This window comes from Lutra lutra, chromosome 4, assembly GCF_902655055.1.
Source record: "Lutra lutra chromosome 4, mLutLut1.2, whole genome shotgun sequence".
Taxonomy (NCBI): domain Eukaryota; kingdom Metazoa; phylum Chordata; class Mammalia; order Carnivora; family Mustelidae; genus Lutra; species Lutra lutra.
This window is the reverse complement of record NC_062281.1, coordinates 85,715,982-85,743,852: the sequence shown is the minus strand read 5'-3', so window position 1 is coordinate 85,743,852 and position 27,871 is coordinate 85,715,982. Positions and strand designations below refer to the sequence as shown.

Below are 27,871 nucleotides of genomic sequence, written 5' to 3'. Positions count from 1 at the left end.
ATATAATTTAAAGAGATTTTAAAAATGTATTTCCTGGAAAACATTTAAGAAAGAAAATTCTGGGGCGCCTGGGTGGCTCAGTGGGTTAAAGCCTCTGCCTTCGGCTCAGGTCATGATCCCAGGGTCCTGGGATCGAGCCCCGCATCGGGCTCTTTGCTCAGCAGGGAGCCTGCTTCCTCCTCTCTCTCTGCCTGCCTCTCTGCCTACTTGTAATCTCTGTCTATCAAATAAATAAATAAAATCTTTAAAAAAAAAAAAAAGAAGGAAAATTCTGCTATGGGACTCCAAAAATAGATTATTCTTTTAAGTATTGTACTTTATTTTTACACTTCAAAATCAAATAAGAAAATGTTAATAGTCCAATTCTTAGTAGTAATTTTAGGACCTGCCCTTATCTTCCCAACATTTTTCAGCCTATTTATTTTTTAGCAGTATTATGAAATAAAAGCTAAAAACTTGTACTAGTCCTGGAGGCAGAACTGGAGCCTCCTAGAGATCAGCAGTCCCACACGCTGCCCAGTCAAAGCATGGCAGGAGGTCCAATCACTATGCTTAGATGGTGAGGAGATTCTGGTTTTTTGGGGTTTTTTTTGTTTTTTGTGTGTATCATTGGATTTTAAAATGGTCCATTTAGTGATGACTCCTTAAAAATACTTTATCGAGGTGTTGGTAAATTTTTAAGATTTTGGTCTTCTTTATATTATTAAGGTAAGATTTTGGTCCTTAGGTAGCTAGATGTTAGGTACTTGGAGCAAAAAATAAAAGTCTTTTTTTTTTAATTAATACAAAGCTTCATTTGTTATTAAATAGAACATCCCTTTAAAAGAGCTTAATATTTCCTCCAAAAAGCAGAAAAGGAGGAGTAAATAACAGAACCATTCTTTAAAACTTTATTTTGGAACCAAATAAAAAATGAAAAATTATCATGAGTGTGATATACATACATGTCTTGCAGTTAGCTTTTAGGTAATTCTTATATATTAGCACTTTCAACTTTCAGAATAATTTATTCCAAATTCTTTAAGCCAACTATAGTTTTCTCTCACTGCCTGGCTGTTTTCCTCCTGCTTTACAGTTCCTCATTGGGGGAGAGCCACATACAGCATGCCTTCCTTATCCCTGCACTGGAAACATGACCCTCATGAGGCCCTCCATGAATATCTCAGTGGTTGGGTTCTTCTCTGCCATTTTGCCACCTGTAGCACCAGGTGAATCAGGAGAATGAGATTCTGGGCATGTGTTAGAGCTGTCTTTTATACCAACTGCTTAGGTGTCGTGGTTCATTTTTAGATATTGTTTGCTATTTTCATCAGTTATTTATTTACATATATGTATATATTACTGTTTTAGTATTATTATTTTAACAAACTCAGATGGCTCTGACTTTGGACATGATGCTTTTTTTTCTTTTAAGATTTTTATTTATTTGAGAGAGAGAGAGGGAGCAAGTGAGAGGGAGAGCGAGCACAAGCCTGGGGGGAGGGACAGTGGGGAAAAGCAGAGGGAAAGGGAGAAGCAGACACCTTGCTGAGAAGGGAGTCTGACCCAGGGCTAGATCTCAGGACACTGGGATCATGACCTGAGCTGAAGGCAGGCACTTAACTGGCTGAGCCACCCAGGTACCCTGGACATAATACTTTTTGATACACCTCTGGACTTCCATTTTTTGGTGAAAAACTCTCCAAAGGGCTCTTATGAGAAAAGGAAAGGAATGATAAATTATTAAATACTTCTTTACTGTTTTCCTTTTTTTTAAAGATTTTTTTAGTAAGAATTTGAATTTACTTTTTAAAGGTGTCTTTTAGCGGCGCCTGGGTGGCTCGTGGGTTAAGCCGCTGCCTTCGGCTCAGGTCATGATCTCAGAGTCCTGGGATCGAGCATCGCATCGGGCTCTCTGCTCAGCAGGAAGCCTGCTTCCTCCTCTCTCTCTGCCTGCCTCTCTGCCTGCTTGTGATCTCTCTCTGTCAAATAAATAAATAAAATCTTTAAAAAAAAAATAAAAAAATAAAGTTAAAGGTGTCTTTTAAATTCTGCCCTTTTAGTGAGAACTCCATTTTTTTAAAAAGTAGACTTTATTTTTTTTTGGAACATCTCTAGTAGGTTCACAGCATAATTCAGCCTAAGATGCAGAGATTTCCTATATACCTTCTGCTCCCACACATATATATTTTCTGTCATTATCAGCATCACTAATCAGAGTACTCCCTTTATTACAATTGATAACCTACATTGATGTATCCTTATCACTCAGAGGCCATAGTTTACATTAGGATTCACTCTTGGTGTTGTGCATCCTATAGATTTGGACAAATTTACAAACTTAAAAAAACCTACAAACTTATATATATATCTGTATTTTTAAGGTGATGTTTCCCAGAGGCTTAATAGAATCTAACCTATTATTGGAATTATAAAATATTTTGTTTGACGTTTGGACTATTGGTGAAGAGTTTTTGACCTAGTTAAAATTCCCTGTTAGAGTTATATTCCATGTAAATACTTATTTTTTAATTTAATACATGCTAAGGAAAATACTGATATGTTCAAGTTACATTTTTAAAGACTTACAATGTAATGAAAACTCTTCTTCCAAATATAGGAAGTTATAAACAGGATCTATCCAGGAGAATAAATGAGACCGATTGACCTGAAGAACAATTTCCCAACTTATTTTATTTTACCTTATTTTACTTTATTTTTTAGATTTTATTTACTCAGAGAAAGCTCATGTAAGGGGGAAAGGCTGAGAGAGAGCACTGAGCATGGAGCCTAATGCGGAGCTCGATCTCACAACCCTGAGGTTACAACCTGAGCCAAAATTAAGAGTTAAGTGCTTAACTGACTGAGCCACCCAGGTGCCCCCCCCACAATTAATTTTGTTAACTTCTGAAGGAAATCCACATTTTATGAGATGTAGCATTTTTTTAAATGTAGTGTATCAGTGAATATATACATAAATGTTAGTGTAAAGAAATATTTTTTAATCATAACAAAGCTATAAAAGATTTCTTTATACTGTCCTGCTTTATGTTGACTGAATTTATAGATCACAATTGACTATCTAATTTGATTATTCAAGACTGAAGGGCTTAGAATACTGGATTCCAGAGGGCTTTTTTTTTTTTAAGATTTTATTCATTTATTTGACAGACAGAGATCACAAGTAGGCAGAGAGTCAGGCAGAGAGAGAGAGGAGGAAGCAGGCACCCCGCTGAGCAGAGAGCCTGATGTGGGGCTCGATCCTAGGACCCTGGGATCATGACCTGAGCCAAAGGCAGAGGCTTCAACCCACTGAGCCACCCAGGTGCACCCCCAGAGGGCTTTTATGTGGATCAAATGAGAGTGTAAACCTGCTGAGCTATAAAGCACGAGTGTTTCTATTAAGTGGCATGCCACTGTGTATGGGACCTTACAGTGGCTGTTAGGATATGAGATTGAGACCCTCCTCCCTTAACACAGGCATAACAGGACTTGCCATATCCATGGATTTCTTAGAATTTTGCTTGACAAGGAATTTGCTTACCCTGCTAGTTCTAGGATTGTAGTGAAATGCTTTTCTTATTTTTAGTCTCCTTCGAAAAAGTGTTGCATCTTTTAATGAAAAATTTTGCATCTTTTACATTTTTTAATTTTGCATCTTTTAGTGTTCACTCATGTGATCTGGCCATGATTTATGTTTTCACTCTAGTGAGGGGGAGACCGCATACAGCTATTGGTAGTTCCTGTAACTTTCTCCATGTTGAGAAAAGAGCCCTCCGAATTAATCTTTAGGATTATTGTAACCTAGTTGTATTTCAGATGACAATATTTTTTAAGTTACTTCTTGGAATTTTATCTTGCTATTTTATATATGTATTGCTTAGAGCAAAGATCTGATCAAATCAAATAGCATGGTAGCAATACTGTTACCAAGCACCATGCATTTTAGAGCTGCTGGTACCTACAAGCATTCTTATAAATGCATATTTACACACGTCAAGAAATTGAACTGACTTTCACCAAATGAGAATTTTCTTATATCTTGATCAGTTGGAACTTGGCATATTCAGATTCTCACCTCACTTTCTTTCCCTGTCCTCTTAAATGGTATAGGTATCATCTAAAATCATTTCAGTAAAACAAGGCATAATCCATACAGAGTTGTATGAGAGCTGCTTTTAAAAATTAGGATATAATTAACATACCATACAATTCATTTTAAAATGTCAGTAGTTTTTTTTTAATTTATTCAGAGTTGTATACTTATCACCACAATCAATTTAGAACATTTTCATCATCCTAGCAGTGACCACTGACATTCACTTTTTATTGACCCCAAGCCCCTAGCACTAGATAAGCAGTCATCTATGTCCTGTCCCTTTGGATTTGCCTATGAAAATATCATATAAATGAAATCGTTCAGTATATGGTCCTTTGTAAATGGCTTCTTTCATATAGCATAGTAGCAAGGTTCATCCTTACTGTAGCACCTATCCATACGCCATCCCTATCTGTGGCCAAATAGTATTTCATTATTTGGACATAACACATTTTATTATCCATTCATCTGTTGATGGATATTTGGGCTGTTTCCATTTTTGAGTGTTATGAATAATGCTACTAATGAATATTCATGTGCAAGTTTTTATGTGGACATCAATTTTCAGTTTCATTTCTTGTTGGTATATGCCTAGACGTAGAACTTCTGGGTCATATGCTGATTCTATATTTAACATGATGAGGATCTGCCAGACCATTTTCCAAAGTGGCTGCACCATTTTACATTTTATATTTTACTTTACCAGCAATGAATGAGTGTACCAGTTTCTCTTTTCCATGTGCTTCTTTGCCATTTGTATATCTTCTTTGGAGAAATGCCTATTCATATCCCTTGCCTATATTTTATTTATTTATTTATTTATTTTTATTTATTTTCAGCACAACAGAATTCATTGTTTTTTGCACCACACCCAGTGCTCCATGCAATACATGCCCTCCTTAATACCCACCACCTGGCTCCCCCAACCTCCCACCCCCCCGCCCCTTCAAAACCCTCAGATTGTTTTTCAGAGTCCATAGTCTCTCATGGTTCACTTCCCCTTCCAATTTCCCTCAACTCCCTTCTCCTCTCCATCTCCCTAGGTCCTCCATGTTATTTGTTATGCTCCACAAATAAGTGAAACCATATGATAATTGACTCTCTGCTTGACTTATTTCACTCAGCATAATCTCTTCCAGTCCCGTCCATGTTGCTACAAAAGTTGAGTATTCATCCTTTCTGATGGAGGCATAATACTCCATAGTGGATATGGACCACATCTTCCTTATCCATTCGTCCTTTGAAGGGCATCTTGGTTCTTTCCACAGTTTGACCATGGCCATTGCTGCTATAAACATTGGGCCCTTCCTTTCACTACATCTGTATCTTTGGGGTAAATACCCAGTAGTGCAATTGCAGGGTCATAGGGAAGCTCTATTTTTAATTTCTTGAGGAATCTCCACACTGTTCTCCAAGGTGGCTGCACCAACTTGAATTCCCACCAACAGTGTAAGAGGGTTCCCCTTTCTCCACATCCCTTCCAAAACACGTTGTTTCCTGTCTTGCTAATTTTCGCCATTCTAACTGGTGTAAGGTGGTATCTCAATGTGGTTTTAGTTTGAATCTCCCTGATGGCTAGTGATGATGAACATTTTTTCATGTGTCTGATAGCCATTTGTATGTCTTCATTGGAGAAGTGTCTGTTCATATCTTCTGCCCATTTTTTTATATGATTGTCTGTTTTGTGTGTGTTGAGTTTGAGGAGTTCTTTATAGATCCTGGATATCAACCTTTTGTCTGTACTGTCATTGGTGAATATCTTCTCCCATTCCATGGGTTGCCTCTTTGTTTTCTTGACTGTTTCCTTTGCTGTGCAGAAGCTTTTGATCTTGATGAAGTCCCAGAAGTTCATTTTCACTTTTGTTTCCTTTGCCTTTGGAGACATATCTTGAAAGAAGTTGCTGTGGCTGATATCGAAGAGGTTACTGCCTATTTTCTCCTCTAGGATTCTGATGGATTCCTGCTCACATTGAGGTCTTTTATCCATTTCAAGTTTATCTTTGTGTACGGTGTAAGAGAATGGTCAGGTTTCATTCTTCTACATATAGCTATCCAATTTTCCCAGCACCATTTATTGAAGAGACTTTTTTCCACTGGATATTTTTTCCTGCCTTGTCGAAGATTCTTTGACCATAGAGTTGAGGGTCCATATCTGGGCTCTCTACTCTCTCTGTTCCACTGGTCTATGTGTCTGTTTTTATTCCCTTGCCTATATTTTAGTCGATTATTTATCTTTTAATTATTGAGTTCTAAGAGTTCTCTATATATTCTGGATTTAGGTTTCATTATGTTTATGTTCTGCAAATATTTTGTCCCTTCTGTGGGTTGTCTTTTTGCTTTATTGACAGTGTCCTTTAGCATAAACAGTCTTAATTTCACTGACTTCCGATTTATCTGTTTTCTTTTGTCACTTGTACTTTTGGTGTTAGATCTAAGAAGTCATTGCGCAAAGTTATGAAGATATACCCCTATGTTTTCTTTTAAAAGATTTATAGTTTATCTCATATATTTGGATCTGTGATCCCTTTTTCAGTAACTTTAGTAGATGGTTTAAGAAAGAAGTCTGCACTTATTCCTTTGCTTGTGGATATCCAGTTATTCCCCACCATTATTTGAAAAGATTATTCTTGGCACCTTTGATGAAAATCAGTTGACCACAAATGAGGGTCATTTATTTTTTGTTAATTTATGTGTCCATTCTTTTTTTTTTTTTTTTCAGATTTTATTTATTTATTTATTAGTCAGAGAGTGAAAGAGTGCGCACAAGCACACAAGCAGGCAGAGCAGCAGGCAGAGGGGGAGAGAGAAGCAGGCTCCCTGCCGAGCAAGGGGCCCTGTGGGCCTCGATCCGAGGATGCTGGGATCATGACCCGGGCCAAAGGCAGTGACTTAACTGACTGAGCTACCCGGCACCCCATTCTTCATGACCTGTGCTGAAATCACAGTGGGACACTTAAACAACTGAGCCTATCCAGGTGCCCCTAGATTTTAAATTTCTAACCTTAGTTCATGTAAGGAAAAATAATATTTTGAGGTGAAATAGAGGGTTAAATTGTTATGTTTAGAAAAATGCTTTGTACTCTGATTAAATGGCTGAGTCTGAATTTCTCTAGGGTTACATTGAGGTGATGGGTGTTTCCAGGCTTTGTACAATGAGTTGGGAATTAGTCCCTTCTGTGATATTTCTTGGCAGTCCTCTGTGAAGGGTTGATGTTAATTCTTTTTCAAAAATGTGGTAGAGGGTGCCTGGGTGGCTCAGTCTGTTAAATATCTGCCTTTGGCTCAGGTCATGAACCCAGGGTCCTGGAATCAAGGCCTGCACTGGACTCCCTGCTCAGTGGAGCCCCTGCTTTCTCCTTTCCTTTTGCTGGTTCCCCATTTTTGCTCATGCAGTCGCTCTCTCTCTTTCTCTCTCTCTCTCACTCAAATAAATAAATAAAATCTCTAAAAATTTTTAAAATAAAAATATAGAATTTACCAGTGAAGACATCTGAGCCTGGGCTTTTGATTTTGGGAAGTTTTAAAATTACTAACTTGATCTCTTCTTTGTTATAGGTCTATTAAGATGTTCTGTTTCTACCTGTTATGGTAATTTTTGTCTTTCTAGGAACTTATGCATTTTATTTCACTTATCCAATTTGTTGGGGTCTCATATTATTACATTAAACTATACCTTATAATCCCTTTGATTTCTATAAGTTAGTAGTGCTTCCTTCTCTTCTTTGACTACTGATTTTTGCCAATTAAATCTTCTCTTATTTTTTCTTGGTTAGTCTAGCTAATGGTTTGTGAATTTTGTTGATCTTTTCAAGAAACCATCTTTTGGCTTATTGATTTTGTTTCTTGTTTTCCTAATCTCTATTTCACTTATTTCTGCCTAATCTTTATTTTTTTCTGCTTGCTTAGGTTTACTTTGCTCTTTTGTACGTTTAATATGGAAGCCGAGGTTGATTTGTGTCTTTCTTCTTTTTTAATATAGGCATCAATAACTATAAATATTCCTCTGAACACTGCTTTACCTACATCTCATAAATTTTGCTGTGTTGTATTTTCCACTTTATTCCTTCCAAAATAAGTTATAATATTTTGATTTTTCACTGACCTATTAGTTATTTAGGAGTGCATTGTTTAATTTCCATGTATTTGTGAATTTCCCAAATTTCCTTGTACTGTTTATTTCTAATTTTATTCCATTGTAGTCAAAGAAGATATTTTGTATAATTTCAGTCTTTTTAATTTCACTGACCATGTTGTATGTTCTGTAGAACATCTGTGTGCATTTATAAAGAATATATATTCTGTTATAAAAGCTTTTTACATTTTTTCGTTTAGTTTCATTACAGCTTTTAAATGCTTCACCTTTTGATAAAGGATGCTAGGGTCAGTCGTTCTGCAAGTGTAAACTTTTGGTAGAAATAGACATTGTATGTAAATAGAGCATTCTTGGGGCCTTAGAATATCTTTTCTTACAATCTGGTGATTGGACACCTGGTTTTCAGGCATTATTCCAAAAGACAGGCTAGCATTGAAATTATGTAAGGCAAAGTCTTCATTTGGAGAGCCTGTTCATTATGTTAACACAGTGAATTGTCCTAATTACATACAGTGCTTCCTTGCTGAAAGGGGCATACATTTGTATAGCCAAATGATTGAGATATACCCAAAGGAGAGTGAATGAATAAACAAGGTGGGTTCTGTTTTCTTTTTCAAATTGACTGGAATGTCAATGTGTAGATACTATCAAAATATCAAGAATTAACTGTGACTTTCAGTGCTGAAACCATGAGGACAGATGTTATGTTTTTTTCATCAACGTTGGAGGGAGGATCTCACCCTTCTTCCCTCCCTCCCTGTTACAGTGACATGCCAAAGGGAAACACATTGTTGGCCAACTGGTCTAACAGTTCTTTTGCATCATTCCCCTAATGAGCAACAAATGCAGTCATTGGTATGCGTCCTGAATAATAGGGGTCAGCAGTTTCTTTATCAAAGCAACCTGGATTAAATATTCTCATCTGTGATTAGCACATTGTAATATTCCAATTATAATTTCTAAAGGCAAACCAGAACATTATTGAAAACTACATTTTAGGGGCGCCCGGGTGGCTCAGTGGGTTAAGCCGCTGCCTTCGGCTCGGGTCATGATCTTAGGGTCCTGGGATCGAGTCCCGCATCGGGTTCTCTGCTCAGCAGGGAGCCTGCTTTCCCTCTCTCTCTCTGCCTGCTTCTCTGTCTACTTGTGATCTCTCTCTCTGTCAAATAAATAAAAAAAATCTTTAAAAAAGAAAAAAAAGAAAACTACATTTTAAAAAAAAGACACTAATACAATACAGTGCCTAAGTTGTCGGTGGCAATATATACTTGAGTGTTTATAAACATTTCCATACAGTCTCTAGGAAGACTTCCCATTTTGTGATTATAAAAATAATAACAAATTCTTCAAATATTACTGCAGGCCCAGCCTAGAAATTCTTTGTTGTTTTCTGGGCTTTTCCTTTGCTATCTAGGGGAGAGACTATTATGTCTACCAGGTCAAGACTCATATGTTTGCCACACCAATTTAATTCTAACCTTTTAGCATTGTTCAACAAGTCTATAGCATGTCATCCTACTACGTTATCTGTTCCATAAAAGAGACATAATAAGACTATCTTTTCATCTATACTTGAATAACTTGTGCCTATACCTAGCTGGTTTATTCAGGTCCCAAATTCAGTGTTTCTTTATTTAGCATTTTGATGTATTGGTAAAATATGTTTCTTGATAATACCTACAGTTGTACTATTTTTTTCCTAAAAATTCTAACCACAGAAATTTCCCAGAACTTAACTCATGAAGGACTCTTCAGTCTAATTATTAATCAGAAAAATACAGATTAAAGTATCTTTGGCAAGTTATTATATGTCAACTACATGTGCAGTTATTTGTGCATATACATACAAGTGCTGACCAAGTTACAGTACAATGGATACAGGAAGCTTACAATTGTCTTATAATTGAGTATAGTTCCTTTGGAAATCAGTATAGCAGCATATAGCTAATGCCATAAGAAATTTCATAATTTAGTTATTCATGCCTGCAGATTTATTCCAAGGACATCATTTAGCAGCAACAACAGAAAATTATGTGTGTAAAGTATTTTTTTGTAATAGATCCCCTCTCCTCCCCAAGAAGCATTTTTATAGTTTTAGAATTTCATAAAGAAGATCATAATATAGCATGGGATAATATATGATATAATATGTGCAAAAAACAGTACAAAATATCATGTGTAATATATTTGTTAACTATGTTAAAATATTCTTGTTGACAGAATTTAGAAAGTTACAAATGAATATCATATGTAAGAGGATTATGTTTATGCTAGCATTTTCTTTAATATTTAAACCTGTAAGTTTCTATCTTAGAATATTTCTCTTTAGAGAAAATGCATCTACTACTTTCTTAACATGTCTAAAGCATCCTTCAGTAAAACTTGTCTCTTATGTAAGGGGCTTTGGAAACCAGTTGTTGGGGTTAATTGGGAAAGGTCTGCAGGTTGAAGCCCAGCCGGTTCTGTTGTTCATCTTACCCTGCCTACACACTAATCCTAAAGTGATTGGTCTGCTGCCATTGTTGTTAAATCATTTTTTCCTTGTTTTCCTCCCTAGAAACAAATAAACAAATAGTTTTGAAGTTAACAGTAAATGTGCCTTATAAAGCCAGCTCTGTTCGCTTTCCCTCCCATCCTCCCTTTGTGTCTGTCATTCTCGTTCTCTTTAACTATCCATCTTTAAAGCAGAACATGGGAGTTTTTAGTATGATTTAGTGCAGGCCTCAGCTGTTATCTCATTTGAGGGATTTTGCTGGAGGCTGGAGTTTCCCGACAGCCCTGACCAAGGAGAGGTGGAATGTGGTGCTAACGTCACAGCCGCTCCTGGGAATGTTTTGCATTCCTCTTCCTGGCAGTGGTCAGGTGGCTTCCAGCAAGAATGAAGGACAACAGCTTCCAAAGCGGAAAAAAAGAAGAGGAAAAGAACAGTTTATAATCAAACTATCATGGGGGAGGCACTTTTATTCTGAGCCAAAATTGAAATTAGAACCAGATGTCTTGCATTCTGATGCTGCACGAATGTTAAATACATTTATTAATGACTGTAATAGCTGAGCTGTTTGGCTTTTTACTGAACTTAAATTTTGAAACTCTCTTTAAGAATTATGGAAAAACAGGGGCGCCTGGGTGGCTCAGTGGGTTAAGCCGCTGCCTTCAGCTCAGGTCATGATCCCAGGTCCTGGGTTTGAGCCCCGCATCGGGCTTTCTGCTCAGCAGGGAGCCTGCTTCCTCCTCTCTCTCTGCCTGCCTCTCTGCCTACTTGTGATTTCTCTCTGTCGAATAAATAAATAAAATCTTTAAAAAAAAAAAAAGAATTATGGAAAAACAACTTCTTGTAGCTGACATTTTAACTACGAAAACAGTTTTCATAGGGCAAAGCAAGGAAAAGTCACCCTTGTGCATGAGTTTCATGTGCAGGCTGTTTTAGGGTCTGTTAATTTTCTAAAATGTCACTTCTGGGACATAAAATCTCTGGAACCTATTAATGTATTTCATGCTGATCAAATAACTTCAAGCCATTAATTGAGGAAAGAGGTATATCTGTTAAAGTATTTGCAGTAGAGGTTTTTTTTTCTCAAAATATTTACATTTCTATTATTATTTCTGTATATCACATTACTGCCCAAGCCAGATATTCAAAACAAAACTTGGCAGACTCTTAATATAATAAACAGGTTTTGCCAGAGTCGTGCAACTCTGCCAATAATGTGTGCAACAGAAAATTGGACAGTAATTGAGTTAAATTTTAAACCTAATTTGTATTTTCCTGTCTTCTGGCCACTGAAGTACCTTTGTTTAAATTCATTTTACTGGTTTAGCAAATCAAAATTTGTGTCTGTGTACTTTCAGTTAAAAGAAGTATTTCTTAAATGGATTTAAGAAGCAGCTTTCTGCTTCTGTAGATTTTTAACTATTTTTATTTGTAACAGCAGTTATATTAACAGCAGTTCTTCAGTTTAGGTAAAATGTGTTTGAATACTTCCTGTTATACATTGAAATGGAAAGTTGGCTTCCTGTCGTAAGTCATGTTGCTGGTGAGGAATTTCCAGAATTGTGGAGAAGTGCTGACTCATAGTATACAATGGACTGATCCAGCTACAGTAGGGCTTGAGGGGGTTTTCTGAGCTCTTGGCCGAAGCAAGCAAAATATGCCTCTGTAATGTACTATTTTATTTTTAGACATAGGCGTGGGGATGGAAGAGAGACTGTTGCTTGGGACAAGAGCCACACTAATAGCTTTTAAAATGACTAAAAGTTCTAGGGTTAGGTGTGTGTCTAAATATGTGTTTTTCTACAGTCTGTTATTAGAATTTGAAAACCAGGTTATTTTGCTATAGTCACCTACTGTTGTTCTCTTCTGCCTCTTGCCCCACTGGTGAACCCTGTGGCACAACAAGCTCGGATGGTGACTAACTGCAGGGTCTATAATATGTCAATCGCAGTGATGCTTGCAGCTAAGAGATTGGTCCAGAAGAAGGCTTATAGTATTGCATATATTTTGATTACACCATATATTTTTATAAAAGTCTGATTAGAAGACCCTGAATCTAATAGCAAAAATTAACTGAAAAGTAAAAATATTATTTGGCAGGATTTAAGAGAAAAACTAGGATTTGCTGCCTTTGATGTGCCTGGCTTTGTCCTGGATATTTTATATTTGTTTAATTCTCCAAATCTGAAATTACCCCTTGAAATTTCTTTTTCATAAATTTGATATGGAAATGACTGTTAGGGGGAAGAGGGACTTTCCATAACAAAAATTCACCTTCTATAGTGATGCCTGGTCTCATAAACTTAATATATGCCAGATGTGTTCACCCATCCATTGCACAAATACTCAGTAACTTGCCCTGTGTCAGGACAGACTAGTTACTGAGGACTTGAAGATGATGTGCTCCTTGTTCTCTGTTTGAGGGGGAGGGGTGCTGGCAGACCAGAAGGGGATTATGTGTCCATAAATATGTGTAGTATTCCTTTACAGCTGTGATAAAATCTAAAAGTACAGTGAGGCATAAAGGAAGAGGATATTCAAATCTATGCTAAATTCTGTAGGATCTTTTTCTTTTGGTATCATTCCAAAGCTGTCAAAGTTGGTGATTGAAAATAATTGGAGTAGGCAGTGCTAAGAAAACAATCTAATGAAGGAGCTGGGGGAAATATAAATATATATATTACAAAGATATTCAAAACTGCTTTAAAGGAAAATTTAATAAATACAAATATATATTGCAAATTATGTCCTTATATGCATGCATACAACTTACAAACAGCACACCAAGTTTCTGGTGTGTGACTGCTTTTCAAGAAGCCATGATGCTCTTCATTTCTGAAGTCTACCTTTGGCAGTGCACAAGGGTTCCAATTTCTCAACGTCCTCACCAACACTTGTTATTTTTCTTTACCTTTTTTAATAGTCATTCTAATGATGTGGAGTGGTAGGTCACCATGGTTTTGATTTGCATTTCCCTAGTGAATAGTGATGTTGAGCATGTTATATACTTTAAAATTCTGAAATACCCCTAGTAAACAATTACTTTCTGTTACTTACAAAATGGGAGTGTGGAGCAAAGATGCAAAGAGTTCCTCATCAAGCTTTCTCTAATTCTAGTACTCCCCTTGCCCACAAACACTGGTTTCTTGATGTGATGTGCACATCTGTGACCACAGGTCCCACAAAGCCACTGCTTTGTGAGGGAAAGAGAGTGGGTTCTCCTCTAATTAGCTGATTTTGCTACATTGTAGTCTTTTGCTATATTTGTGTTAGATTCATTCAGTATCTAAAATGATTATCTTCACTTCCACTGATTTTTAGTTTTCTTGGAAAAACTGAGCTTTTAATCTAAGGCTACAATATGTAGACATTAAGTAACTGGAAAAGAAAAGGTTGTGAAATTACTACTGCACAGTAAGGATATCTTGAAACCATGAAATCAACAAAATGCTTATTTATCTAGTAGTAACTTTATGGTCTTATTATTTGTAATTAACTTGAATACATCTGCATTGTATTTTGGTGTATAAAATGGGGTAGGAATCAATTTTCATATTTTTTTCCAAATAGTTTTATCAGCGTCACTTTCTGAATAATCCTTACCCGCATGATTTTAAGTGTTTTTTTTAATCACATACTATATTCCTTTATATCGTAAGATTCATTTCTGCTCTGTATTCCGTTTCATCGTGTTGATAGTCTATAAACCTTGCCCAAAATTAGTGCCTTCATTATTCATTATTCATTATTCATCAGTGTATGAATAATTTAAAAATAAATATCCTTTAGGGGCACCTGGTGGCTCAGTGGTGTGAGCATCTGACTCCTGATCTCAGCTGGAGTCATAATATCACAGATGGAGCCCTATGTCGTGTTCTGTATTCAGCGGAGAGTCTGCTTGGGGATTCTCTCCCTCTACCCCGATTCATGTGCTCTTTCTTGTACTCTCTTTCTCTATAAAATAAATAAATAAAAAAATTTTTAAGATTTTATTTATTTATTTGACACAGAGAGAGAGATCACAAGTAGGCAGAGAGGCAGTTAGAGAGAGGAGGAAGCAGGCTCCCTGCTGAGCAGAGAGCCCGATGCGGGGCTCGATCCCAGGACCCTGAGATCATGACCTTGGCCAAAGGCAGAGGCTTTAACCCACTGAACCACCCAGGTGCCCAATAAATCTTTTTGATAAGCAAATAAATAAGCTTCATTGGGGGACAAGATCGTAAAAAATTCATAACCAAAGTACATGATCAGTTTCACAGACAACTAAAGCTAGTTAGTTCATAAGCACAAAGTCTGAAAGATTTTTTAATTTTACACCTTGCAATTGTACTAAACTCCTGTACCCTCAAGTATAGCACAAATTCATTTTGAATCCTGGGGGAAGTAGAGTTAGCTACCAAAGTATAACCTCAACTTTACTGCAGATAATACAGACTCATTGCATGGATTTTGAATATGGAGTATCTGTTACTTGACTTAGTTTTCTTTCTCAGTTTTCCTACGAAATTCTGAAAAGGAATTTTAGAGTGATATGCCTCTAACAACATGGGTAGACATGTTTTATAAGCACTCTAGTGATCATCTAGCTCTTTGATGACACAGTAGTTTGCTAATAGTCAGTTTAACATGTGTGAGTGAGCCCAGGGGTGGCAGGGACCTGTTCCTTTGATCTTTTACTTCCTACTGAAATTGCTACACATTTTGAGTATTTGTTTGATATGAACTGAACAAAACTTGAATGGTTGAATTTTAGACTTGTATCAGGCAAGTACCAAGAAGTCTGGCTGCAGAGTATTTTGTTTGTTCATTTTAAAATTTAACCTTAAGAATCTTTGTACTCTGACTTTTTCCCTCTTGATCTCTGAGCTGATTCCTACCTCTCTTTGCCTAACCCTGTGCAGCCCAGGATGGTGTGCTACAGTTGTCATGAAAATTCTTAATGAGAATTTTTTCCTTAAAAATTTAGAAAAATTTTTTTTCCTTAAAAAACAAGCTAGTCATATTTAATACTTTGTGTGGGTTATTCTATCATTAATCCATAACACAGTGTAAGGGAGGCATTATCTTCTTAAATTTGCAGATGGGGAAACTGAAGTCAGAGATTAAATAATTTACTAAATGTCATGTCACTAGTTGGGGTCACACAGCTATGTGACACTGGGCATATCAGACTCCAGAGAGGTATTCTGGTTAACTGGCTTCAGAAAAGAACCCCACTTGTGTCTTAAGCTTGCATTGGCGGTTAGCACACAGGTAACTAATCAAGTTTTCTTAAGTCTCCTGTGGTCTGTTAATGACAGGAGAAAATGTCAATGACCTTAAGAAAATGTAAACAAACTGGATAACATCAAAAAATTTTCCAGGGACATGACTGCAGAATCTTCTTTTTGAGAGAACAGCATTACCTTGTCTTGCAGTGCAATATAGTTTCCATATAAACATGGATATGGCCTTCCTCTGAAGAAGGGTAAAAAGGCTTTACTGCTGCTGTTTTTTTTTTTTTTTTTTTGGAAGATTTTATTTATTTATTGGACAGACAGAGATGACAAGTAGGCAGAGAGAGAGGAAGGGAAGCAGGCTCCCCGCTGAGCAGAGAGCCCAATGTGGGGCTGGATACCAGGACCCTGGGATCATGACCTGAGCTGAAGGCAGAGGCTTTAACCCACTGAGCCACCCAGGCACCCCTAAAGGCTTTACTTCTTTAGAGGATAATGTATGTATAGCATTTTGAGAGTGAATGTTGGAACCAATCATCTGCCAGTGGAGAAGCTCCTAAAAGTGGGGTGTCACATTAGAAACGACTTAGGTAGAATCCATTTTGACTTCAAAAGCCTGACTTGTTTTTAGGGGGGATGGCACCAAGTAAAACTTGAGGATAACCTCACTAAGTTTTACTGTAGAGATTTGATTGAAGTCCTTTGACTAATAAACTGGTGATAACTGTGTTTCACATATCACATATATTTCCTTTTCTTTCTTCTTAAGAACAAGTAATTAAAACCAGGAATTTCTGTCCTGGGTATTATGGAATGTGCATGGCTGTAAATGAAGAAAATGCAGAACCTGCAAGGAGGATACTGGAAGACAATACCTAAACATTTTTGCAGTTCTGATAGAGGAGAAATCCATTTCATATTTGGAAGCATTCCAGTTAGTTTTTATAGATAGGAATCTAATCTAATCAGCAAGATAGGGCAGTGTTAATGAAAGATGTTCCTAGTTCTTAGAAATGTATGAGCAGGAGAAAAAGAATTTTAGCACTAAAAGGATCATCCTGTCCCCACCCTGCTTTATTGTTTTAGATTAAGCGTGTACTTTTGCTTTCTGGTTTCTGCAGCATCCTTAATATGTGCCTGTATTTACCCACATGTGTTTCTTTTTACATGGTCTCTTTCCCCAAATTTGTGAAGAAAATAACTGTTTTAAAATTCATTTATCTTTCCCATTTGGTTGTCAGCAGCCGGAAAAGCTGCTGAAGATTTGGTCAGAGCCAGTTTGGAAATGCTAGGGTCTATGAGCTCAAAGGGAAAGAGGAAGTTCTGTTCTTGGCTGACAGAATGACCTTAGGCTGACCAGTCCTCCCTCCCCTGCCCAACCTTTCTCCCTCCCCATTTGCAGAGGTTGGATTGGGTACAAATGTGTTCATATCAAAAATCACAAAATATCACTGTGTTGTCTGCATAATATTCTATTGCTTTGGTCTTTCAAAAAGACAAAAGTGGAAAGTGTTGAATATTTAAAGCGTGGCTTGTCTTTTTTTTTTTTTTTTGTCTTTATTTTTTAATCCTAAAAAGTGTTTTATTTACTGGATGTCCTTGTTTTCGGATGGATTTTTTTTTTCTTCCTGGTAGTATTACTACTTATTTTTCTTTTTTTCTTTTTTTTTTTAAAGTAAGCTCTGCTCCTGGTGGGCTTTAACTCAAGACCCCAATATCACAAATCACATGCATGCTCTACCAACTAACTGAGTCAGCTAGAAGCCCCTAGTATTATTACTATTTCTGACAAAACTCTTAAATATATATTATCTGTGACATGTACAATAATCTAATGATGTTTTTACCACATTGTTTTAAAAGCAACATTTAACACTAAGAATTAGGGGTTTTTTTTTGTTTTTTGTTTTTTTTTAAAGATTTTACTTATTGACAGAGAGCAGGAGATCACAAGTAGGCAGAGCAGCAGGCAGAGAGAATGGGGGAAGCAGGCTCCCCACTGAGCAGAGAGCCCAATGCTGGGCTCCATCCCAGGACCCTGAGATCACGACCTGAGCCTAAAGCAGAGGCTTAACCCACTGAGCCATGCAGGCGCCCCAGAATTAGGGTTTTTTTTAAAAGGAAGTTTTTCTTTTGAATTTGAACCTTGGTACTACTTTGGTATATTTTCACCTAAATTCCTTCTTGTGAAGCTTCTTGGTATTTTATTGAAAATCTGTTTTGTTCTGTTTGACTCAAACCAAATCAGTAAGATTGAGGCATCACACAGAGGTGGTCTTTCGTAGGACTGTGGCCCAGAATGTCTGTTCTGTGGCCAAATACAGAACCAGTGTCGACTGAGAACCTAATACGTAGAACAAGGCACATTCCCATTATTCATAGAAGTTTGTGCTTTAGGGGAAAAGACCAACTGAATACAGAAGTTTAAAGGGTGTAACTTTAACACTTGAGCTGTTTAGAAATTCCTCAGTATAGCCACTAACTTAAACAAATTATCTGGAGTCCAGAGCAATATAGGCTACAGTTCCAGGGGGCTGTTGTCTTTTTGACTTCAGTGCAAATCTGCCTTATGTTGGTTGGTGATATGGATTACATTTGATCCCTGATATAAAGCACATTACATCCAGTTTGCCACTCTTTTCTCTTTATTACATACTGCTTTATTTGAGTATACAAAAGAACGTGTTTTCTTTTAATATTAATAATAGCACGAGCAAGCCACAGTCTTCTCAATAAGAAGTGCTAACTTCCTCAGGAAAACAGAAGTGTGGTATATACAGCATTACATAACCTGGTTTCTCTGGTGTTAAAATTTTAGTATTTAAGAGTTATTGCAAAGTCTTTTTACAGAACTGTGGGCCCCTCTGTTTTCCTGTCGTTGAGTGAAGAGATGGCATCTTTGTCCACATCCCCATGAGAAAATAGTAATGGCTGAACTGAGTGTCATGAAGTGTCAGGCACAACTTGGCTGGCATTGGTTTGATTCACAATCCTGGAACCTTAGCACTGATTTTTTTTTAATTTGTATTTTGAAATACAGGTTACTTTAGGGATCATTAGAATTGACAGGTGTTAGAATTGACACCTGAATAGGGTTACCAAATAAAATAGAGGATACCCAAGTAAATGTGAATTTCAGTTAAGATAGAGGGCATATTTACACTAAAAAGTTACTCATCATTTATCTGAAATTCACATTTAGCTGACCATCCTGTATTTTATTTGGTAAATCTGGCAACTCTACGCCTGATGGTATAAACTACATAAAATGTTAAGTTTGCATAAAGTAATGCCATGGTAGGGATGAGAAATATCCTCCCCACCACCACCCCACAGCTTCTTATTCCTCAACAAAAGCTTTAAGTTTGTGAAGTCTTTATTTCATACTTCTTCTGTTCGCTCCTTTCATACATCCAAATGAGAATGTTTGTAACTGGCATTTAGCTCACTGTTTCACGTGCCTGACAACAGTCTCTGGGGGCTCCTTATGGGATTATATCACAGTGTTGGTAAGGGCCCACCATGGGCAGCTGGGCATGAGATCCTGACCTCTCTTGACACTCCCCTGCTGGAACTGCAGACTCTAGCCTTTTCCATTTGTTCCTTCTCTGAGTGCTGTCCTCTCCAGCTAGAAGCACAAGAGACAGGCATGTAAACTCCTGGCATATTTAAAGGGTTGTTTGGGACAAAGTATGTGACTGTCCTCATTCTCTTGGGATCTCAAAGATTTAATATTCATTTATTCAGATGACCCAGAGAAGAAGAGGGAAGTTGATAGTATATGATATAAGAGAGGGGTCAGAAATTGGAAGGGAGTTGGGAGAGTTAAGTAATTATTAATATCTTCTAAGACTTTAACAATCAGTATTCAAAGGATCAGCTAACCACTCTCTACCAAGTGTGCAAATTGTGAGAATGCAGACATTCCTGCATAGCATTTCTGATATCATTTGAGTAAAATTTAGACTTTTGTGTGGACCTTTAACAGAAGCAAGCTTTTACTTCCAAAGGACTTCATTAAAGGTATAAAGGCCATACTGTGAATTAAAGATGACACACCCTGTTTTGAATTGGATTTCCTGCTAGTTCTGATCCGAGGCATTCTTCCCGGACTAGGATGAATTCAGTTCCAGTGTTTGCTTGTAAAACTGAATCCAGTCATTGTATTTGGAGTTTGGCTTCCTGCCTACATTAAAGTACAGAGCAAACTTCAGCTAGTTACTCCCTATGATTCTGTGTCCTCCATAAAGAGTGGGGAAAGAAGAGGGGAAAACCCAAAGGGTGACTGAGTTCATTTACATACTGTGCCAGAGGGCAGCTGTATGCTCCCTTGTGTCACATGAGTCTGTGGAGAATTCTGATATTCCATTTACCAGAATAAGAAAAAGCCTAAAACAAAATAAAACAACACAAAAACTGGTCTTTCTGTTTCTACTCTGCTAACAAGTACAAGTGAAAAAGTAGGAGATTTTATGTTTTCCCTCTTTTCAAAGTTTTGTGTATAAAGAAGGAACTTGTATAAGGAGAAATCACAAGACAGGCTGGTGGCACTGCTGGCTAGTCCAACCTGAGTGTGCCCACTGAGTTGTCCTAGAGAGAACCTCAGGTCATGTAGGCTGCCCTCTGGATTTGTGGGTAAGATCTGTGGGGCTTATCCCTTCTCCCTGGAGTAATAAAAAACATGACTCAGTGTACTCATTGTCATTCCAGGTACCTCCATGATAACACCTGACAAAACTTGGCAGAATGTGTGTAGAAAGGATTATTTCTTCACTAAATGTGAGGCTGTCTGGGATACAGTGACACCAGCCTAAGTGCCCTTAGGAATAATATATTTTAGAGTCATTCTCCTGAGTTAAACTGAGAGCCAACCTCTTAATTTGGAGAAAGGGCAGAAATGAAGACTGACCTATTTGGTGGCTTTTCCCAGGGTCTGCTTCCTCAGGTTGAGGCCGAGCTAGAATAAGGAGTGTGGAAATGATGCCTGAGGGTCAGTGACACCATCCTGCCCTGGTGACATTGCAGCGTATGTATTTCTTGCTATCCTGATTTTGTTATTTAATTCTGGTCTGCCCCACTGAACTAGAGCCAGGTTAGCTTTTCTTTAGATTTAGTTTTATTTAATTGGAAGAAATTTGAATATAAATGGATAAATATCACTAAATTTTGAGTTCATTATTAACAAAAAGTCTGCTACTTTGCTACTGCTTGCTAGGTACTAAGAGAAAATATTTAAGGCAAAGATTTCAGTCACAGGGAACCTTCTGTCTTCTTTTGGATAAGAGCCAGCTAACTGTCATATAGCAGCAGAATGTGAACAAAAAGAAAAAAAACCAGGTTCCTGCCTGGATGTTTTATGGAAGTGGAACATTCAGCTGCCTGGTGTTCAGAAGAACCACAAGTACAGAAGTGAAGAAATGGTTGACAGGATTCCCGAAGCCAAGCATAGAGTACAGGAATGCTAACAAGATAGTGTTTAAAAAGGCCAAAATGAAGCAATCAAAACCAGGAGTCTGACTTCCAGTTTCTTGTCTGACATATAAAGAACTTGGAAATTATCATACCTATTTTCACACACAGAAAAAGCTAAACAAACAATCAACAACTCTTTTGGTCCAGCAGAGTCATAGGGCACACCACCACCCCCAAATATATTATTTCTAAGGGCACTTAGGCTGGTGCCATTATATTCTTCTGGATATCTTCACATTTAGTGAAGAAATAATCCTTTCTTTTTTTATTATTATTTTTATTAACATATAATGTATTATTTGGAAATAATCCTTTCTAATGCACATCCTGCCATGTTTTGTCAGGTGTTATAACAATGTCATAAGGCAAACTACCACCCCCAAAACTGGAAAGACAGATAAGCAGATACAGAGACACACCTTCTCAGAGCAGAAACCCAGGAGGAAACACATTGATGGAACTTTAGTATCAGGGTAGAAAAACTTTTAAGTGTAATTGACAAATTGCTAGAGACTCTGTGCATTAGGTTAAGAGTTAAAAACTTCAGGGGCCTCAGCCTTGGGGGGTGGGGGTAGGGGGAGAAGCACACTTTTGTGAGCTCTACTTCTAGAAGCCCTACCAAGTTCTCACAGTGAAGGTCAGAGAAATATCCCTTCATGCTTCCAATGGAGGGAAGAGAACTGTAGCCATCTTGAAATGTGCCAGAGCATTGTGTTCTTCTTAACAGGCCTGCCCTCAAGAGAAACTATTTAAACAGAGCCTAACCTATTGGAGATTTATCAAAGCCCATCTGACCTGGGGGAAAGGAAATACTCAACTCCATGTCCCTCTAGTTTTCTTACTTCGCCTAAGCAGGGAAAACTGAGAAGAACCTGGAAGGTTCATAATCCAGACTGAGCCCTAATAACAAAGAAATAAGTCTGAACGAATCATGTAACTCAGACCTTATTTAAGAAGTCTCTGTGGAAATGAAAAGACAATAGGAACAACAAACACCAGAGAAAAATTTCCCTTTTGACAACTATAGCTACAGCAAACAATAAAGATAGCATAAACACAAAACCCCATGCAATGGGCATATATTCCTTAGATCCTTTGATGTCTGCTTTTCCATAAAAGATTGTAAAGCACTCTAAAAGGCAAAAATTACAGTTTGAAAGAAACAGCAAGCATTAGAACCAGAGATGTTGAAATTCATCAGACAAGGGGGGGCGCCTGGGTAGGTCAGTTCGTTAAGTGTCAGACTCTTGATTTCCCCTCAGGTCATGATTTCAGGGCCCTGAGATTGAGCCCCTCCTCAGGCTCTGCACTGGGGGTGGAGCCTGCTTAAGAGTCTCTCTCTCCCTTTCCTTATGCCCTTCCTCCTCTCTCTTATACGCATACATTCTCTTTAAAAAAAGAAAAGTCATCAGATTAGGAATTTAAAACAACTATGATTAAACTAGGGGCTCTAAAGGGAAAAGTGGACAATAGGCAAGAACAGAACAGTAATGTAAACAGAGATATAGAAACCCCCCCTTTTTTTTTAAAGAGTCTTTATTTATTTGTCAGAGAGAGAGAGAGCACAAGCAGGGGGAGTGACAGGCAGAGAGGGAAGCAGGCTCCCCACTGAGCAAGGAGCCCAATGTGGGACATAACCTGAGCTAAAGACAGATGCTCAACTGACTGAACCACCCAGGCATCTTGAAACCTTTTTCTTTTCTAGAATGAAAAAGAGATGCTAGAAATAAAAGACTCAAGCACAGAAATGAGGAATCCCTTTAATGGGCTCATCATTAGACTTGACATGGCCAAGGAAAGAATCAGTGAGCTGGTAGAAATGTTAGTAGAAATTTCTAAAATTGAAATGCAAAAACAAAACAAAAGGATGGAAAAGGGGGAGCATAATGTCTAAGAATCATGGATCAATTCCAAAAGATGTGATATACACATAGTGGGAATATTAGAAAGGATTGAAAGAAATATTTGAAGCAATGTGTAATGACTGAGAATTTTCCAAAATTACTGATAGCCAACAGACTACAGAGCCAAGAAGTTCAGAAAACATCAAACAGGAAAAACAAAACAAAATCTGTACCTAAACATATCCTATTCAAACGCAGAAAATCAAAAACCAAAAAAAAAAAAAAAAAATCTTGAAAGAAGACAGAGGGGGAAAAAGCTCTTTACCTATAGAAAAGCAAGGATAAAATTTCATCACACTCTACTCAGAAACCATGCAAGCAAGAAGAGGGTGTAATGAAATATTTAAAGTATTAGCAGGAAAAAGAGCGATCAGTCTAGAATCCTTACATAGCAAAAGTATTCTTCATAAACAATGAATTCTGGAACACTGAAAAGAAATAAAATAAAATGAAAACAAAAAGTACTAAAAGTAAAAAAGAAGCACTAACTCAGACAAACAAAATCTTATGGAATTTGTCAACATAGACTGCCTTCTAAGAAACATTAGAAGAAATTGTTTAGAAATAAGGAAAGGTCATGGGGCGCCTGGGTGGCTCAGTGGTTAAGCATCTGCCTTTGGCTCAGGTAATGATCCCAGGGTCCTGGGATTGAGACCTGCATCATGCTCCCTGCTCGGCGGCAAACCTCGTTCTCTCTCTCCCACTCCCCCTGCTTGTGTTCCCTCTCTCACTGTGTCTCTCTCTGTCCAATAAAGAAATAAAATCTTTAAAAAAAAATGGGAGGAAAGATCTGAAATTAAGGTCTACATAAAGAAAGGAAGAGCATTAGAGAAGGAATAAATAAAAGTAAAATGAAATACATCTCTTATTCCTAATTCATCCAAATAATCATTTTTTCCAAATAATACCAACAATATTGTCAGTGATTGTAGCTTATGTATAAGTGAAATGAATGACAGCAATATTATAAGGGATGGGAGGGATTAGTAATGCTTTATTATAAAGTATATGCACTACCCATAAAGTGATACAGTGTTCTTTGAAAGTGAACTGTGTTAGTTGGGAATATATATTGGAAACTCAAGGGTCACCACTTAAAAAGTTTTAGAAGGAAGTATAATTGATATGTTAAGAGAAGAGAAAATTAAAATACTCATTCAAAACCACAGAAGGCAGAAAGTGGGTAAGACTATAATAGGAACAAAGAACAAGAGTAATAAATAGAGAATAGTAACAAATATGGTAGATACTAATCCTACTATATCAATGATCACTTTAAGCATCAGTGGTCTGATTCACCAATTAAAAGACAGTGACTGACAGTAGAAAATTCAACCAAGTTTTTTATAAGAAACTCACTTTAAGTATAAAACACATATTAACAGTAAAGGAATGGCACTGTTGGTGGGAATGTAAATTGTTGCAGCTGCTGTAGGAAACAGTTTGGAGGTTCCTCAAAAAATTAAAAGTAGGAATACCATGTGAACCAGCAATTCCACTTCTAGGTATTTATCTGAAGGAAACAAAAACACTAATACAAGAAGATGTGTGCACCACTATGTTCACTGCAACATTATTAAAATAGCCAAGATAAGGAAACAACCTAAGTGTCCATCAATGGATGGATGGACAGATAAAAAGGGGTATATAATGGAATACTATCCAACCACCAAAACATGAAATGCTACCATTTGTCATATGGGTGGGACTTAAAGACCTTATGCCAAGTGAAATAAGTCAGACAGAAAAGGACGAATATTGTATGATCTCACTTAAATGTGGACTCTTTAAAAAGAAAAAAAGGCCAAGCCCATAGATACAGAGAACAGCTTGGTGGTTGCCCACTGGGGAAGGTAGTTAGAGGGGTGAACAAAATAGGTGAAGGGCATCCAAGTTTCAAACTTCCAGTTGTAAGTAATTAAGTCAGGAGGATGAACCCTATAGCATGGTGAATATACTTAATATATTAGGTATATTGCATATATATTAAGTATATATTGTGTATTTGAAAATTGCTAACAGAATAGATCTTAAAAGTCCTCATCACAAGAAAAAAACTTTTTTTTGCAACTATGTATGATGACAGCTGTTAACTAGACTTATTGTGATCATTTTTTTAATACATGCAAATATCAAATCATTATGTTGTACACCTGAAACAAATATAATATGTAAATTATACCTTATTTTTTAAAAAGTAAAGAGATGTAAAAAGCTATACTATGTTAATATCAATCAAAAGAAAGCTGGAGTAGCTGTGTTAATTTCAGACAAAGCAGACTTCACAGCAAGTAAAATTATAAGGAGTAAAGAGGAGCATTGCATAATGATGAGTAGGCCACTTCTCCAAGAAGATGCAACAGCCTTCAATGTGTATGTGCCTATCAAAACATGTGAGGCAAAAACTGGTAGAATTGCAAGGACAAACAGATGAGTCTATTCTTGTAGACTTGCTATAACTTAAATACCTGAGTAATATTTCGGCAGCATCCTCTATTACCCTTTGATGGGAGGGAGCATGGAACAGTGATGGAGTGAGAGGAGCAAAGGTTTGTGTGTACAGTGGACAGGATGGCAACAGTGTGAGGGATAAGCTCGAGGTAGGCAGAGTGGCCCCTTAGAAGGCTGTTATGAGAGAAGCCTTAAAAGGGTGATTAAAGTTGAAACTACTCCTGAAGGATTGATTGGTTGAGGAAGGGTAAGGAGTCTAAGACAGATTCCAGATTCTGACTTAGGTAATTGCATGCTGATGTGGGTGTTAACTGAAACAGGTAATACTGAAGCCAGAGAAGACTTCCAGTTCCATTTTTGACGGTTCATTTAAAATTCATATGATCCAGTCAATTGTTCAGTAGAACAGAGGGCAAACAAAATGTTCAGGCCCAAGTTGCAGATCAGCAGGTAGGTATGGAGCTGAAGAGCATATGGGGTTGGCCATCATGTGAAGTGAGGCTTTGCAGGGTCCAAGCAAGAGAAATGTGCAGAGAAGGAAAAGGAAGGAAGGATCCTCAGCAATGAGCCACTGGTGAGGGGGTAGCAGGGACTAGAAGGGATGATAGTTATCCAGTGTCAAGGGGAAAAAAGATAAGAAAGTGTCCCTTTAGTTAGCTACCATGGAGTCATCAGTGACTGGACTGGAGGTGTTTTAATGGATTGCCCCGGGGGAAACCGTACTACTGAAGGTTGAGGCAAACAATTATTCTTTCAAGAAACTTGGCTAAGAAGAAACCTTAAAAATGGAGTCATGGCTAGTGGAAATCACAGTAAAGAAGGCCTTTTTCTTTTCTTGAACTTCGGGAACCATGGACATTTCTCCCACCACACATACTTCCTCTTCCCCTCCACAAGAGGAAGAGTCTGGTCATTAGACTGTTAAACTTGTGAATCAGTTGAAGAAGTTTATGTACAATAAAGTATTACCTCAACTGTATATTCATCTTTATATCTAGTAATTATGAAATGACAAGCTAATTTTGAAATGCAAGAGCCATGTTTTAGCTGAACTTGGTTTTTAAAAAACTGATACGTGAAAGTCTTAAGAGTCAGATGTAATGAGGATGCATGAAACCTCTGGAGATTTCTAGCCAGCAGTCCTGAGAAATGGAGTTTGCTACATAACAATCTAAGGCCCTTTGCTTTCCTCCTTGAGAATCCTTTTCTCCTAAGGAAGGCTGTCTATTTGTGTCTTGATTGTGTATTCTCAGACCTGAAACCCAGGTGGACTGCCTATTAGCAGCTGCATTCTCCTTCCAGAGTGGGGAGGAACCCAGCCCATGCCTACTAGTGCCCTGGACCAAATTTCTCTGTAACTTAATCCAGCTTTTGAAAGAAGGATGGGGTGCCTGCGTGGCTCATTTGGTTAAGCATCTGCCTTTGGCTTAGGTCATAATCCCAGAGTCCTGGGATCTGGCCCCACGTCGGGCTCCCTGCTTCTCTCTCTCCCTCTACCTCCTGCTCCCCCTGCTTGTGCATGCTGTGTGTGTGTGTGTGTGTGTGTGTGTGTGTGTGTGTGTGTGTGAAATAAATAAAATCTTTTTTAAAAAGGGGAAGAAGTAAAAAATTCTATAGGCGAGAGAGAAAAAGTGGGCAGGAACTAAGAGGGAGAGTGTCCATCAATTGATAAATGGATAAAGAAGATGTAGTATATATATGATGGAATATTACTCAACATAAAAAAGAATTAATATTGCCATTTGCATTGTTGCAATGAATATACCCGAGAGTATAACGCTAACTAAACAAAATAAGTCAGAGAAAAATAAATACTGTTCAATTTCACTCGTATATGGAATTTAAGAAATAAAACAAATGAACAAAGAAGGAGACAAACAAAAAACTGAAATACAGAAAACAAGCTGGTGATTGCCAGAGAGAGATGGGTGAAATAGGTGAGTCTTAAACACTTTTATAAATAATATCATGAAAAGGTCATAAAGGCTCACTTATGACCATAATTTTCTAATGAAACAAGTGATCTTTACTGAAAGAAACCAAGCACCCAATTCCAGAGACCTTTATCAAATGAAGATTTAGAAAATCTCAACAAGAAATTGAAACAATTTAGAAAGAAAATTTCTGTAAGCAGTACTGTCTTACCTGCTGTTTTTGAATGATCAA

At 37.4% G+C, this 27,871-nt stretch overlaps 1 protein-coding gene across 5 annotated transcripts in view; it reads left to right on the top strand.

Moving 5' to 3' along the window:
* SPIDR (scaffold protein involved in DNA repair) overlaps window positions 1-27,871 on the top strand; it is a 676,929-nt gene that overhangs the window by 461,674 nt on the left and 187,384 nt on the right. The gene's annotated exons all lie outside the window — the stretch shown is intronic.